The 14,745-nt window shown below is 40.4% G+C and overlaps 1 long non-coding RNA gene across 1 annotated transcript in view; it reads right to left on the bottom strand.

Annotated features, from left to right (window-relative positions):
* LOC107980349 overlaps window positions 1-14,745 on the bottom strand; it is a 29,310-nt gene that overhangs the window by 4,662 nt on the left and 9,903 nt on the right. The window lies entirely within an intron of this gene.

The following is a 14,745-nucleotide window of genomic DNA, read 5'->3' as shown; positions in this document are numbered from 1 at the left end:
GTAATAAACTACTACTGGGTACTCATTGCTCTGGCATCTTCTTTATTTCTATCAGGGTTCTCAGTTCTTTCATAGCATCTTCCTGCTGTTCCTGGTCTACAGAGGACAGTCACCACTTACTTCCTCTTGGATGTCCTTCCCTCTCCCATCAGTGACTTGTCTATCAGCTGGTAAATGGATCCCTGTGGAACATGGTTAGGAGGTAAGCACTCTGCTTTACACAATATGTCTCTTCCAGTACAAGTATTTCTGTGAACTTTCTGAGTCAATCGTTTTTCATAATGAGCCATGATTTTGGACTTTTTACTATTCAATATAACCTGTAGCTTTTCCTAAACTTCTAAGACCTGTTCTAGCTGCACCTTTGCATGTTTTACCGTGCTCTTTACAAGGTAGTAAGCCCTGTACCAATGGAAAGTGTTTCCATATTAATAAATTCTCTTTCATCCAGATTTCTGTTTTAACTCCCTCTGCCTTTTTTACTCTACTAACACAGGCTGTCCAGGTCCTGCAGGCGTGAGACATGCAGTCCATTTTCTCCCCTACTCGTTGTACTGTAACTACATGGTCTTTGCTGTTGCTCTGGTGGTCAGGAGGAAAGTGAAAATCAGAGGTAGGTGGAGAAAACAAAAGGAGAGAGGGTCTACATTATATCAGAAGATTGTAATCCAAGGGGAAGTGGTAGCTTTCAGCAAGAAGGAGCAGAACCTTCTGTGGCTCAGAGGATATCTGGGGCTCAAGATTTTCAAGTATTACAGCATAATGCCTATGAGCCAGTGCACATTGGAAAGGCAAGTTTGTAAGTTCCAAGATAACCTGCGCTAGTGTGGGATACTGCCTCAAAAAACGTTTCTTTTCAAATGCATCAACCTAGATGAAGTACTCCCAGCAACAAAACTTCCTGCTTTCCCAGCTAAAGCCAGGTCTTAGTGAAACAGATTTGTCAGGATTTGCCAATCCATCTTCTATGAAACTGCTACACTTAAAAACGTGATCTAGGTTTAGTCCTGAGTTTCTCTACCCACAAGCTCTTTGGGTCTCGCAGCTTGTCCTAAATGCTAGGTTAATTGACCTCACTCGTTATTTTTCTCAAAGGCCTTAACAGCACACAGCCAAAGCCATCTGAGCCCAAGATCTCCATACCATCTATGCTTCTACAACCCCCCAACTGCTAGTACAGTCCCTGTGCTATTGATGGGAGATGAAACTTGTGCCATGTGACAGTACACCCACAGGCCATCAAAATCTCACCTAGCACCTGTAACTGCCAGGCAGCCAAGGGATGACACACTCCACCTGCCAGAACTGCTTCCTAGGACCACTCTGGTGTTAATGCTTTTAAAACAGGCCTCTCGCAAAGCAGACTGTGAGGTAAAGATTTGAACGTATATTTATGGAAAGGATTTGCATCTGATTTATGGGTATAAGAAAACACTTGTCAGAGTGTAAGGGAACAGGATTAGACAAAGGGAGAAGTTGCTGAGCAACACACTTTCTAACAGGAGGTTAAGCCAATCAATCTATGAGAGGAGTTGTGAAGCTGGAGGTAGCTAAGTTGGAATCACTGCAATGTTTAGCCATAGGATACAGGCAGCATGTGCGGTAGGGGTGCAACCTTGGTGGTTGGTACCTCCCTTTGGTGGAGGGACAAGATTTCAAACAATGAGCAGCCCCTGCCGTTGGGTTTATGTGTATTGATCTCAAAGACTGAACTATGTAAGATACCGTAAGATCTGGCCTGGACCAGCAGGTTATTCTTCAGTGTCAGGCCCCTGAAGAAGAAAGTCTTGCACAAGCTGTATCTTATGCCAAGAAATTTTATTAAGAATTTTATATATTATTCTCCAGGGAGAAAAATGGGACAGAGTCAGCAAAAAGTCATCATACAACAGGACAAAGTCAGCAGGGAGCTAATCAAGCAGTGTTGCACTAAAGAGACATGGGATATCTCAAATGTGTCACAGAGTGCTTATCAGCCTTGGGACTGATAACTCCAGTCTCTTCAGTTCCCAGGAACTTAAACTTTAGCTCCTTTGAGGCCCTGGTCCAAGCTCCAGACCAGATCTTGCCAAGTCTACCCCTGAGCAAGGACATAAAACTAGGTTCCCTTTGTTCATTGATCAAGTTCTCTGAGAAAGCATTGTATCAACCTGGCTCTCAATAAACCCATTAAGCATGGGCTTTTACTTAGCTGTAGAAAGCTCAATACATTCAAATATGAATTTAAGAGGGATATGAATGTAGGATCAGATGCCTGAGGAGTTATTGGATCAAGAAGGGTATTTGATGACAATAGTAACCTCCAAAGGTAGCAATACCCAATAAGCACCTTGACATACAAATCTAGATTTCAGAAAAGATATTGATACAGAATTATCCAATGCATGAAACCAAGTTGAGAGTCACCAGAAAGTAGATCACTTGAGTTTGAGTTGACAGAGTTTGAACTCCACATACAGTAGAGATAAGGTCTTGGCCTAACTACTCAGTGCTCTAAACACAAATTCCCTCATCTGGTTTACCTTCTCATGACTGTTACAGGAATGAATATGGAGATTCAGACACTGTAAGCTTGTCACACTGTAAGCTTCCTGGAGATTTTACTTATTATTACCATTAGTATATGAATGGAAATTTAAAAGTGAATGGATAAAGGAGAATCTGAAGAAGAAAAGGGGGAAAGATAATAGGATATTATAGATGGGAATGAGGGTAGACTGGAGATCAGACTTCTGACTCTTTGTATGAGCTTTTTCCTGATTATGTCCACCTAGATGCCAAATGGTCACCCCAACTTTAATAACTTAATTCAAATTCACTAACTTTCCCTAAGTTTCCATTGCTTCCATGGTCATCTTTTATTTTAGTATATGACATCACTTTCTTCCTAGACACTATGGCTGACTCCAACACCCATTTCATTGCTAATTCCCAAATTTTAAGGATTATTCTCATTATTCCCTTCTAAGAAAAAAACTTCTTAATTAACCAATGACATGCTACCCACCTCCAAAATGTCTTACAAATACATTTTCATAACATGGTCATTAGTTTCTTTGTCCCTACCTTTATCTTGTATAGTCATCTCAGTGTGTGTGTGTGTGTGTGTGTGTGTGTGTGTGTGTGTGTGTGTGTGTGTGTAACCTTGCAATGTTCATGCTCTACAGTGGTTTTACATTAAGCTCAAATTCCTCTGTAGCTAACAAAGTTCTTAGATATCCATCACACATGAACTTATGAAACATCGCTCCTGTCATCACTTTACATACTTTCAACAATTCTGGGCATGTATAACATGTATCACGTGTTCCCCAAACTAGTTATACTCAACCCCTGCCCCCCAAGTACCTTGATCTCTTCTCCATAGGCTTGAAGAAACCATCTGTTAGATTTGCCAGTCTTTTTTACCTTATATATTCTCATTAAAACATATTCATCTTTCAAGCTCTGTATCAGCTACCTTCTAAACAGCTGTCCAAACAAATGTTACCTCTCCTACTACAGCCACAATGCACTTGTCATTTTGTTTGTCTTTTGCCTTCCCAACAGATTTCTTGATTTCTAATTTCTGTGTGTTTTTCTCACAAGAGAAGTAACGAAACTTCACCACAGAATACATAAAATTTCTATTACTGCGATAGAGAAGTTATTCGTCAGTTGAAGTTACTGAGCCCTTAAAATATGCCTTGTGGACTGGTACACACAGTGCTTGCCTAACATACATTCATTTCTCCAGCATCACCAAGGTGGGGGCAGAAAAAAGATGGGGGAGAAGATGGCTCAGTGAATAAGAGCACTTACTGCACAAGTGTGAGGACATGACTTTTTAAAAAGCAAGACCCTTGTAAAAAGCAAGACATGGACATATATGCCAATAACCCCAGTGTAGGTATGCAGACACAGAAAACCCCTGGAGCTAAATGGCTAGCCAGCTGAACAAAACAGCAAGCTTCAAGTTCAATGAGAGAGACTGTCTAAGAGACTAAGGCAGAAAGTGATAGAGCAGAGCAGTCAACATCTTCCTTTGGCCTCCTCCTGTTCTCATAGGCATGTATGCCCACATATGCCACACACACACACACACACACACACACACACACACACACACACACACACACACCATCCAGCTCCTCTGAATTAAAAAACGTGCTTACTTTAAAAATGTGCACCTTAATTTAAAGGCCTAGTATTGAAAAATGGTGTAAATATCTCATTAACAAAAGTTATGTTGCTTATATGCTGCCCTAGTTAGCTTTAATTGTCAAGATGATACAGCCTAGCGGTATCTGAGAGGAAAGACTCCATTGAGGAATTGCCTTAATCAAATTGGCCTGTAGGCATGTTTGTGGGGGATCATGTTATTAACTAAATGTAGGAGAACCCAGCCCACTGAGGCTGACATTTGTAGGTTGAAAGCTAGCTAAACAGGAGCCCCAGGAGGGAGCCGAGAGCAGGCCTCAAGCAGCATTCTTCCATGGCTTCTGCTTCACTTCCTGATCTGTGAGGGAGCTCCTGTTGAGTTCCTGGCCTGACTTCCCTCGATGATGGACTGTGACCTGGAAGTGCAAAATGAAATAAACCCTTTGTTCCTTCAAGGGGCCAAAATGTTTTATCACAGCAACTGAATGAAACCACAACCGATGCTAAAATATCTTGGATATGTTGAGGTAAATAAAATATGAAAATTGATTTCTCCTTTTTACTTTATAAAATGTAACTACTAGAGAAAGCTAACTAGCAACCACCTTGCATTCTGTTCCTGCTGGTCATCACTGATTGAGAAGACAAACCTTTCCAAAATGAGGAAAATTGAATCTGATTTATAAATCTGTCACTCAGTAGTAATTACTATCCATGCTGTGACACGTATATTTCCAGTGGATTTATGGCTACACATCTTTTAATATGTCTTTGTATCATCAAAAATATCCCTGTAATGACAAATAATGACATGCTTACTATTTAATTAATTACTAAAGTTTCTAAAAGTACTTCCAGTTGGCCATATACTATATTCTTATGTGAATGTATGAAGTACCTCTTCCCTTTCAAAAATAGGCTACAAGCTTACAGAATCTAGCTTATTTGCTTGTGTATTTGATGCACAATTCAGTAAGTATACAATCAATATAATGATTCAATATTATATATTATATATATGTATCAATATTATAAAAAGTATCAAATGATTATCATTAGAGCATATATAAGATGGTGTATTTTATTATTGCCAAAACAGGCTCCTCAACCCATTTTCTTTAAAGGGTATCATTGTTTTGCCAAATATTGATGCCGTGTATAATTGTGTGTATTACAACTGGGCTAATAGTTCTCAAACAAACAAAGGCAACTTCTTGGGAAAGTAAATTGAGAGATGCTGAGCTCCAAACCATATATATTTTCCTCAAGTTGACTGAACAGTGGTATGAAATTAGGAGAAAAGTAATTCTGCTCTGAGTGGGGTTCCAAGGGAGATGGAAACCTAAAAAATCCTAGGGAGCACACACACACAAAAAAAGATTAGGTCCAGAAGATGTAAAGAACAAATTTTAAATTAGACATCAAAAATCTACTCCTGGAATCTGTCAAGCACAATTTCCCCATGACTCAGTTTTATGACACCTGTGTGTGGCTGAGAGCCTGGACTCAGGGAGTGATGTGTGAATATTCATTCCTTGGATGAACAAAAATAGCACTCAAGGAACTCTAAGTGTTACGTGATGGTGATCAAGTCGGCTGAGCTTGGTGCAGAGTCAAGCACTTTGCTTGGTGCCTAATGCAAAATAGGTGCTGGATATAGATGGTGGCATAAATGAACAATGAAACGAAAAAGGAGAGAGAAAGACAGAATTAAAGGGAGAAGAGAGACAGAGGCTATCTTAGGTTGATCTGCCACATCACGGATAAAAGTAAAGATGTGAATCTCTGAATTATTTGTATTGTTTTTCACCGTGGGGCTGTCTCTCACTGTAGTAGGGCTATTTGTACTCTAAAGAACTGAGCGAATGGGTGTACCAGCTAGTTCTACCTGAGAAAGATTGGTGGGGTGGGGTGGATAATATTAGACAAAGTCAAACCTGCATAATCTGAAAATGAGTTGGGATGATCTTCATGTAAGATGATTAGCTTGTGACTTCATGTTTCTTTCTTTTTTTTTTTTTTTTTTTTGGTTTTTCAAGATAGGGTTTCTCTGTGGCTTTGGAGCCTGTCCTGGAACTAGCTCTTGTAGTTGAACTCACAGAGATCCACCTGCCTCTGCCTCCCGAATGCTGGGATTAAAGGCGTGCGCCACCAACGCCCGGCTCCATGTTTCTTTTTAAAGACAGTCTTTGAGACAGTTTGGATTTAAAGGAAAATAAGAGGAGAACATGGAGCTATTCCATAAATCTCCTACTCCAACACACCATCTTCCCATTGCCGACACAAATACTATTTTACTAACTGTTTTACCTGATGTGGTTAAGCCCACAATCCCTGCAGGCTAAGACTCTCTGGAGCACCACAGCAAATGCACATCAGGACTGAAGGTCATTTTATACTTTCAAGGATGTCATAGCTGTCAAAGCTGTGATGAGAAGCAGGATTCATGTGACAATCAGTGTGAACAGGACTTGAGTTGTTAATACCAAACCTGGGTCCTAGGTGTGGGCATAAGACATGAGCTCCCATCCCCAACCAAGAAGTTATCTCCGATTGACAATCACTGGCAAAGGAAATATTAATTTCTCCAAGGGAGTTTCATTGAATATATAAAGCACACTTAAGGACGGGGTAGCCACCAGGACCACACATCTCAAGGATAAATAACTACATCTGACTAAGGTTGAAATTTAAAGAAATTGCAATTTAGGGATGGAGAGATGGCTTGGCGCTTTTGTAGCCTGTTCTGTTTGTGGGACTCCTGGCAGTGGGACAGGATCTATCCCTAGTACATGAGCTGGCTTTTTGAAGCCCATTCCAAATGGTAGGATGCCTTGCTCAGCCTCAGTACGGGGATGGGGGAGGGTATGGGTGTACAGGATGGGGATGGACAGCTTGGTCCTGACTCAACTGACTGTGCCAGGCTTTGTTGACTCCCCATGGGAGGCCTTATCCTTTCTGAGGAGTAGATGGGGTGGATTGGGGAGATGTGGGTGGGGTGGGGGAGCTGTGGTTGGTATGTAAAATGCATTTTTAAAAATTAAATGTAATTTTTAGAAATTAAAAAACCACTGGCTGTTCTTGCAGAGGACCCAAATTCAGTTCCCAGCAATCACATGGTGTCTCGCAACCACCTGCAACTCCAGTTCCAGGGTATTCAATGCCCTCTTCTGACCTCCTTGGATACAAGGCCAACATGTGGTGCATATCCATACATAGAAGTAAAACACTCATGTACAAAAAAATAGAATTTTAACTTGCAATTTATGTTACACTTTTTAAAAAGTTACTAAATGCTTAGATGATAAATGATTTTAAGTTGTTTGGATCTAATAAACAGAATTATTAGCTATTATTTTGGCCAAGAGGCCTATGGAAAAATATACTTAGACACTAGAAGCATTTGAGAACTCTGTGCTTAAGAGGTATTTATTCATATTGTATTCAAAGCTGTCATCAACAATACAAAGACAATTTGAAAGGGTTTAGTGGGGAAAATGCCTTAATGATTAAGACATCTAGTAAAAAGTACAGAAAGTAGATTTTCTTTTTTGTTTGTTTGTCTGTTTGTTTGTTTTTTGAGACAGGGTTTCTCTGAATTGCTTTGGAGCCTGTCCTGGAACTCGATCTGTATACTAGGCTGGCTTTGAACTCACAGAGATCCACCTGCCTCTGCCACACAAGTGCTGGGATTAAAGGCGTGCACCATTAACACCCAGCCAGAAAGTAGATTTTCATATTACCCTTTCATGCACACATCCTCAAATAGAGACTAATAATTCCACTTCTTTAAAATTGTATTGTATTTTAGTGTGTGTGTGTGTGTGTGTGTGTGTGTGTGTGTGTGTGTGTGTGTGTGTGCTGGTATGCATATGCACATGTGTGTATGTGTACAGATCAGAGGACAACTTGTGGAAGTTGATAGCCTCTTGCCACCATGTGGGATCCAGGGATCGAACTCAGGTCCTCAGACTTGGTAGCAAGACATCTCAGCAGCCCCACAATTTCCCCATTTGACACCTGTCTTTCTTTTCTTACACTTTCCACTTGATATTGTAAATATTACAGAACCTTTACTGTTATTCTCAGGGCAAAGTCTCGCTTTAGTTACCTAGGTATTTATTCAGTATCGGGTACTAGCCTATGCTTCCAAGATGTAAAAGGAGTAAAAGGAACATTTATAAAGATCTTTATCCTACAAGATAGATATTTTTGCCAATTGTGAACAACTGTTCTGCATTTGTTGTGAAAACAAACAAGCATTATAAAGGGGTTAACTGGAGGCTTTGCTGAGATAAAATAATTTCTAAACAGTGCCTTTCAGGACTGGTGCACATAATGGACTCATGAAGACCAGTAGCAGGCACAGAGCTTACACAGGTCCAATCCATTTGGGCTCCCAGCACTGAGATGGGGAGGAGGACATGAGACATGAACTCCCATCCCCAACCAAGAAGTTATCTCCAACTGACAACCACTGGCAGAGGAAATAACAGTTTCTCCAAGGAAGTTTCACTGGATTTATAAACCACACTTAAGGGCAGGGGCAGATCCCATGCCCAACAGTAGATGGCCAACACAAAAACGTTCTTTCAAAGATTTTTGTCTCATATCCCTTTGTGTGGACATTTTCTTAGCTTTCCGATTGTATTTTATGGTATGTGCTTACACATTTTTCTCATGTGCCTCTTTGTTTGTATACATTTTTGTGCTCTTTGTTTCTTTTTCTTTTTGTTGTTTGTTTTGTTGTATTCCTATTTGTCTTTTTGTAGTTATCTGTTTCTTTTCTTAAGAGAAAGAGAAAGAAGGCATGGTGTTGGAAAGGTAGGGACGTGGGGAGGATCTGGGAGTGGCAGGGAAAACAATGATCAGAATACACTGCAGTACATAAATTACTTTATTTTCAATTAAAAACATTCCTTACTGCTGTAATGCTGGGGAAGACTCTGTAACTTGCTTTGCTGGCATTTTTAGAAACAACATGGGTGCTCTGTGTGGTACAGAGGATGAAAAGAACAGGTGCACCTCCTAAGCTCTGGAACTCAGAAACCTGTATATGGAATACGAAACAATTCCAGCATTGTTCTCTGGCCAACCAAAGGATTAGAGATGACAAGCCCAATATTATTACTATCCTTTAAAAATACCCACAAAATAAGTGTGCACGTGTGCTGAAATCGAGTGTGGGTTGGGCTGCTATTTGTCATTCATGACTGGAAAATTGAAGGGTGACCTACTAAGATCCTTGGCTAAGGTCCCACAGCAGGATGAGCCAGGAATTTCAATTCAGACCAGACCCTTAAGTTCTCTATGTCACTGGGCTCTGTGGACATTAAACTCATTGTAACAGATAAAAGGAAGTCTAGGATCATCTTTCTGAGATCATTGTTCAGGAACGAGCCCCAGGTGTGGAGAAAAGTTGACATTAGAAGGCTTACAGTGGAGACTATGACAGATGTAGTCTAGGGTGACAGAATGATGAGGTGCTGTAGACCTGCACCTGGGCTCTGAGGTCAGCCTTGGGGTGAAGGAAGCAATGTGCTTGCCTCTGTGGAGGAGGTGGAATATTGTCAGTTTCATCCCCTCAAGAGCTAATGAGCTCCCAGTGTTAAACAGCAGCCTCCCTCTCTCGGGTTGGAACAGCCCCTTTCCCTGATTTCTTTCAGCCCATTTTATATATAAATACCATTGGAGGAAGGGCAGATGGAGAAGCAGTCCTGGAAATTCCAAATATACATAATACATGTTCAAAATGAAGCTGCAGCTACAACCCAAATTAGAGAGAGGATATTTATTTGATACTGTGGGGTGGAGGGATGGACTAAAAAAGACATGAGTTGGGCAAGAGAGAAGGGGAGAAAGAGAGGTTTGAGCTTCACAGTTATCAAATTGAAAGACTTGTCTATTTGCGAAAACAAAGAACCCACATTGAAAGTGAAGTTGACTAAATATAAATGTCACCTGCAAGCTTGAACAAAAGAAAAATAATCTTTTATAAAAAGGAAGTCACCACACAGCCCCTTAGTACTATCAGGTTTTTATCCTACTTTCTCTGTTTGCAGTAGATCGGGACAAATTAGTAACATTGTAAGTCTTGATTCCTTCCATGTCAAGATGCCAGTATTAAAGACTACATAACTGATCGTAATTTTTCTAGAAAGGTTATTTGAATGTTCCAATTTTGAGTTCATCTAAAAATATATTGATCTAGTGGATCTGAGAGGGACCCAAGAGGTGAATTTTTATCTAAGCAACTCCTTACTTCATGCTGATGTGAGGGGGCCAAAAGTCAGGCTTTGAGAAACACCACACATGGGTACTGTTCCTCTCACCTTTAACCTAACTATCAGGGAGCATCAAGGATTAACAGGCAGATGTTTACCTAGCTGACACAAATAAGAAACTAGACAAACCGGAGAGTAAGAATAAACAATTTGCCCCTCAAGAGTTCCTCTAACTAGGAAGCCACAAGGATGGAAATAGACTCATAAGGAAGTCACAAGAGACTGTAACGTTGACTAAACAGTCTACTAGCCATTCACTTAAGTGTGACTATCAATTGCAAATGACACAGGAGGGTCAGCTCCAATATAGTTCATACATTCGGTGTCCATGTCCTACCAAAGGATTCTTGACTCCTTCAAGAGAGGTGGCCAGATTAGTTTTCTCTCCAGGTCTTTATATGGACTCAGTTTTAATCTAACAAGCCCCACCTCTGACTTTGTTGAACTCAGAGATAGTAAGAGCAGGAAGCAAAGAGTAAGGAATCAGAACAACATGATTTTAAATCCCACTTTCTCAATCAGATGAAGCTTTGTAAAAGGTTCCTAATGTCCTTGAAAAACCTCAGGGTTTTCTGAAGATGTTAAAGTCTTTTGGGGGGATAACCTAAAGTCAAGTGCTTGGCCCAGCATGAAAGTACTCAGTAAACTGTAGTTACTATTCTGACCCCTGTAGAGACTTTCTGCATGGAGCTCATATCCTGTCTATGCGACAGTTTATCAAATTTGAGTCTTTATTGTACACACTTATGCAAAGTGAAATAGTCATTTGTATTGCATTTGTTACTTCGATTTGTATTCCTCATTCCTATTGTATAAATCCAAACAATATGGAAACTTCAGGAGCCATCATAGCCATGGCATCTTTCCTGTCTGTATTGAGCACCATTCAGAATTTTGCAGTCACCAGTCAATGGGCAAAGGTCATCATACTGAGAGTTTATCTCCCTTTTTTCTACTATGCTCTGAAAGAGATAGTTCTTATTTACACAGTGGTAAAATAGCAGGACAGTGATGCCAAAATCATTTTAGTGATTGATATGGTATGCCTCCAATTTATTTCTCTAAGTATACTGACTAATAGCAACTATCATCTATTGCTATCACGCTTACATAAAATAAAGAACATGGTAGCATCAAGAAAGTGAAGAAGAGAGATAACATAACACACACACACACACATACAGACACAAAGCTCATTACTGTCAATGGAAGTCTGTTCCATATTGAAGTAAAGGGGGTTTACTCTGAGTCAAGTATTTTGTAGGTCAGACATTTCCTAGAATGTATACTCTTATCACTGTAAAGCATTTTTCCCCCAGACCAGTCTTATCCGCAGATCTCTCCACTGCAAAGGACATGCCTGGGTTAATGACTGAATGTGGTCCCCTGAAGATCATGTGCTCTAATTTTAGTGACTACCTGGAGACCATACTCCCTTTCCCCATAGCCACATTTATTTATATTCATTTTAATAACACTATATTGAGCACCTAGTGAAAGGAGGCTACTATTGCTGATGGAAGCAGATAAGAAAGACATTAACACTAATGAGTGAACCGGTTTGAAGGTGAAGAGAAGCAGAATGAGTGTGGGCTGAAAATGGAAGGATGGCATAAAGCCAGACCTCAGCTATGTTATTACAAAAAGTATACAATGGCATCCTGGCTCTCCCATATTCCATACAGTCCACTTTGCACTCCTCTGCCAACTGTCCTTCTAGAACATAAGTTAGGTTATGTCACTTGGTAAAACAGTCCTCCTATCTTGATCAGAGAACACCTGCCAGAAGCCCTTGTGTGCCCTAAAGGGCTGACCTGTTTTATAAGCCTATCCTTTTCTTTGTTTCTGTTCTTTTCAACTCTTTAAAAAATTTTCCTTTAGTTCTCATTTTTATGTGTATGTCTACTTTTGCCTGCATGTATACATGTGTATGTACTGTATGTGTACAGTGCCCAAGGTAGGCAGAAGAGGGTGTGGGTCCCTTGGGAGTTATAGATAGTTGTAAGCTGCCCTGCAGATGCTGAGAATTGAACTGGACAGCCAGTACTCTTAACTGATGAGCCATTTTTTCCTGCAACTTCTTTTCAACTCTTCGATAGTCCTCAAACATAGGACTATGGCTTAATGTATATGTTGCTCCAACATACATAGGTTAGAACTTAGAATCCCACCATAAAGGCATAAAGAGGAGGGCCTTCAGAAGCTGACTAAATTGTTGGAGTAGAACCCTTATAAATGATGCCAATGACACTATGAAAGGATCCAGGGGACACATCCAGCCATGTTTGGATGTAGAGTCTATCTTCTCTGGAGGACTCACCAGTATGGTGCCATCCTAGGAAAAGAGAAAGATTCCCTAGATTTTAATGCTGCCAGTTCTTTAACTTAAGACTTCCAGGCTCAAAATTATGAGCATTATATTTCTTTATCTTTAAAGCGTATGTGGTATTTTGTATAATCACAAACCAAGACATAAGTGGCAATGACCTTATTTCAGGGGCTTAGCAATTGTTCCCTCCTTGCTCTGCCTGGAATGTTCTCCATCAGATAGTAACATGGCTGGCTTTCTCATTTCCTCCAGATCTCTGCTTTAAAATGTTTTAACATTACAGGGTTAGCAAGAAACCTGGCACTAGGGAAATTCCCATGAGTTCACAAGGATGACTCCAGCTAAGACCCTAAGCAATAGTAGAGAGAGTGTCTGAACTCTCCATCCCCTATAATCAGATTGATGACTACATTAATTGTCATCATAGAACCTTCATCCAATAACTGATGGAAGCAGATGCAGAGATTCACAGCTAAGCACTGGCAGAGCTCCCGGAGTCCAATCGAAGACAGGGAGGAGTGATAATCTACAAAAAGGGGTCAAGACTATGATGGGGATTCCCACAGAAACAGCTGACCCAAGCTAGTGGGAACTCACTGACTTCAGACTTACAGGTGGGGAACCTGCATAGGACTGAACTACACCCTATGATTATGGGTGACAGTTGCATGGCTTGGGCAGTTTATGGGACCACTGGCAGTAGGACCAGGATTTATCCCTAGTGTAAGAAATGACTTTTTGGAGCCCATTCCCTTTGGAAGGATACCTTGCTTAGCCTAGATATGGGGGGAGGAGGGCCTCGGGGACTTGGTCCTAACTCAATGTGATTTGACAGACCTTGTTGACTCCCCATGGGAGGCCTCAACCTCTCTGAGGAGTGGATTGGGGTGGGGTGAGGGGAAGGTGGGGGTGAGAGGAGATGAGGGAGGGAAAATTGGGATTGGTATATAAAATAAAAAAATTGTTTTAAAAATAAAGATCATGTTTTAAAGGCCATTTACTCAAACTCTCTTAACCTGTTCTATTTATTTTTCACAGTACTTAGCTCATGGAGCATAGGCTCTAAGAAATGAAAGTATTCAATAAATTGAATGAGTAAGTAATCAAAGAAGTAATGAGCATATGGTGACCACAATGAACTTTGCCAATAGTTCCTTAGGAGAAATCCACAAACGGTAGCTACTTGGTACATTTTTTAAAACAAAAGATAACTTCCTTCCACTGTTTCCTACCATACTTTTCCCTGAAGTAGAGCTGAGACCAGACTGTGAGTTTTAATAAGACTGGTTGAAAGCCTTGGGGATCCTCGGGAGGCTAGAACTTGTTGCATATTTGATTGATGTTGGAGCGTAACACCTACACTTGGCACAGTAGGTCTCTACCCAACATCTGGTTAAATCTGATTGACTGGGCCAGCTAACTGCCTCCCTAGACTTTTCATCTTGCCAGTTTATGGTAATATGATTCCTTAGAAATAGGAGAAAACTGAATTCTCATGTAATTCCACAGCCACCTTTCTAAATCCTCACTCTAATTTTAGATTTGCTTTTTCCTTTTATTGGCTGGAAAAAATGCATGTCCACTCTTTTTTGGGGGGTGGAGGATCATCCTTTTAACTCTAAGGATAAAATCCAACTTCATTATTTCCCACAATAGAAAATATCAGCAATCTAACAATATGGGTCTTGTCTGGGTTGAGTCTTAGAGAAGATCTTAGATGAAGCTCCAATAGAATAGGCCATGTTTAAGTGCAAAACACAATCTATATCTTTTTTCAGTTTTCAGGTCATAAATCCCTCTAGTCCACCTGTTCTCCAAGCAACTATTGAAGGGAAAGTACATGCAATTCTGTGAGAAAATCTAATATTGTGTAGGCACGAGGAAGTCCAAAGCTGAATTTAGAAAAGCATCAGAAAGCATTTCTCCAAGGGAAATCATCCCTTGGGTTCACTAAGCATGCTCTACACAATTCTTAACCACTTCAGTCTGAGG

Source organism: Cricetulus griseus, chromosome 4, assembly GCF_003668045.3.
Source record: "Cricetulus griseus strain 17A/GY chromosome 4, alternate assembly CriGri-PICRH-1.0, whole genome shotgun sequence".
In the NCBI taxonomy this organism is placed as follows: Eukaryota; Metazoa; Chordata; class Mammalia; order Rodentia; family Cricetidae; genus Cricetulus; species Cricetulus griseus.
The sequence above is the reverse complement of the archived record's forward strand: the minus strand, read 5'-3'. Positions and strand labels throughout refer to the sequence as shown.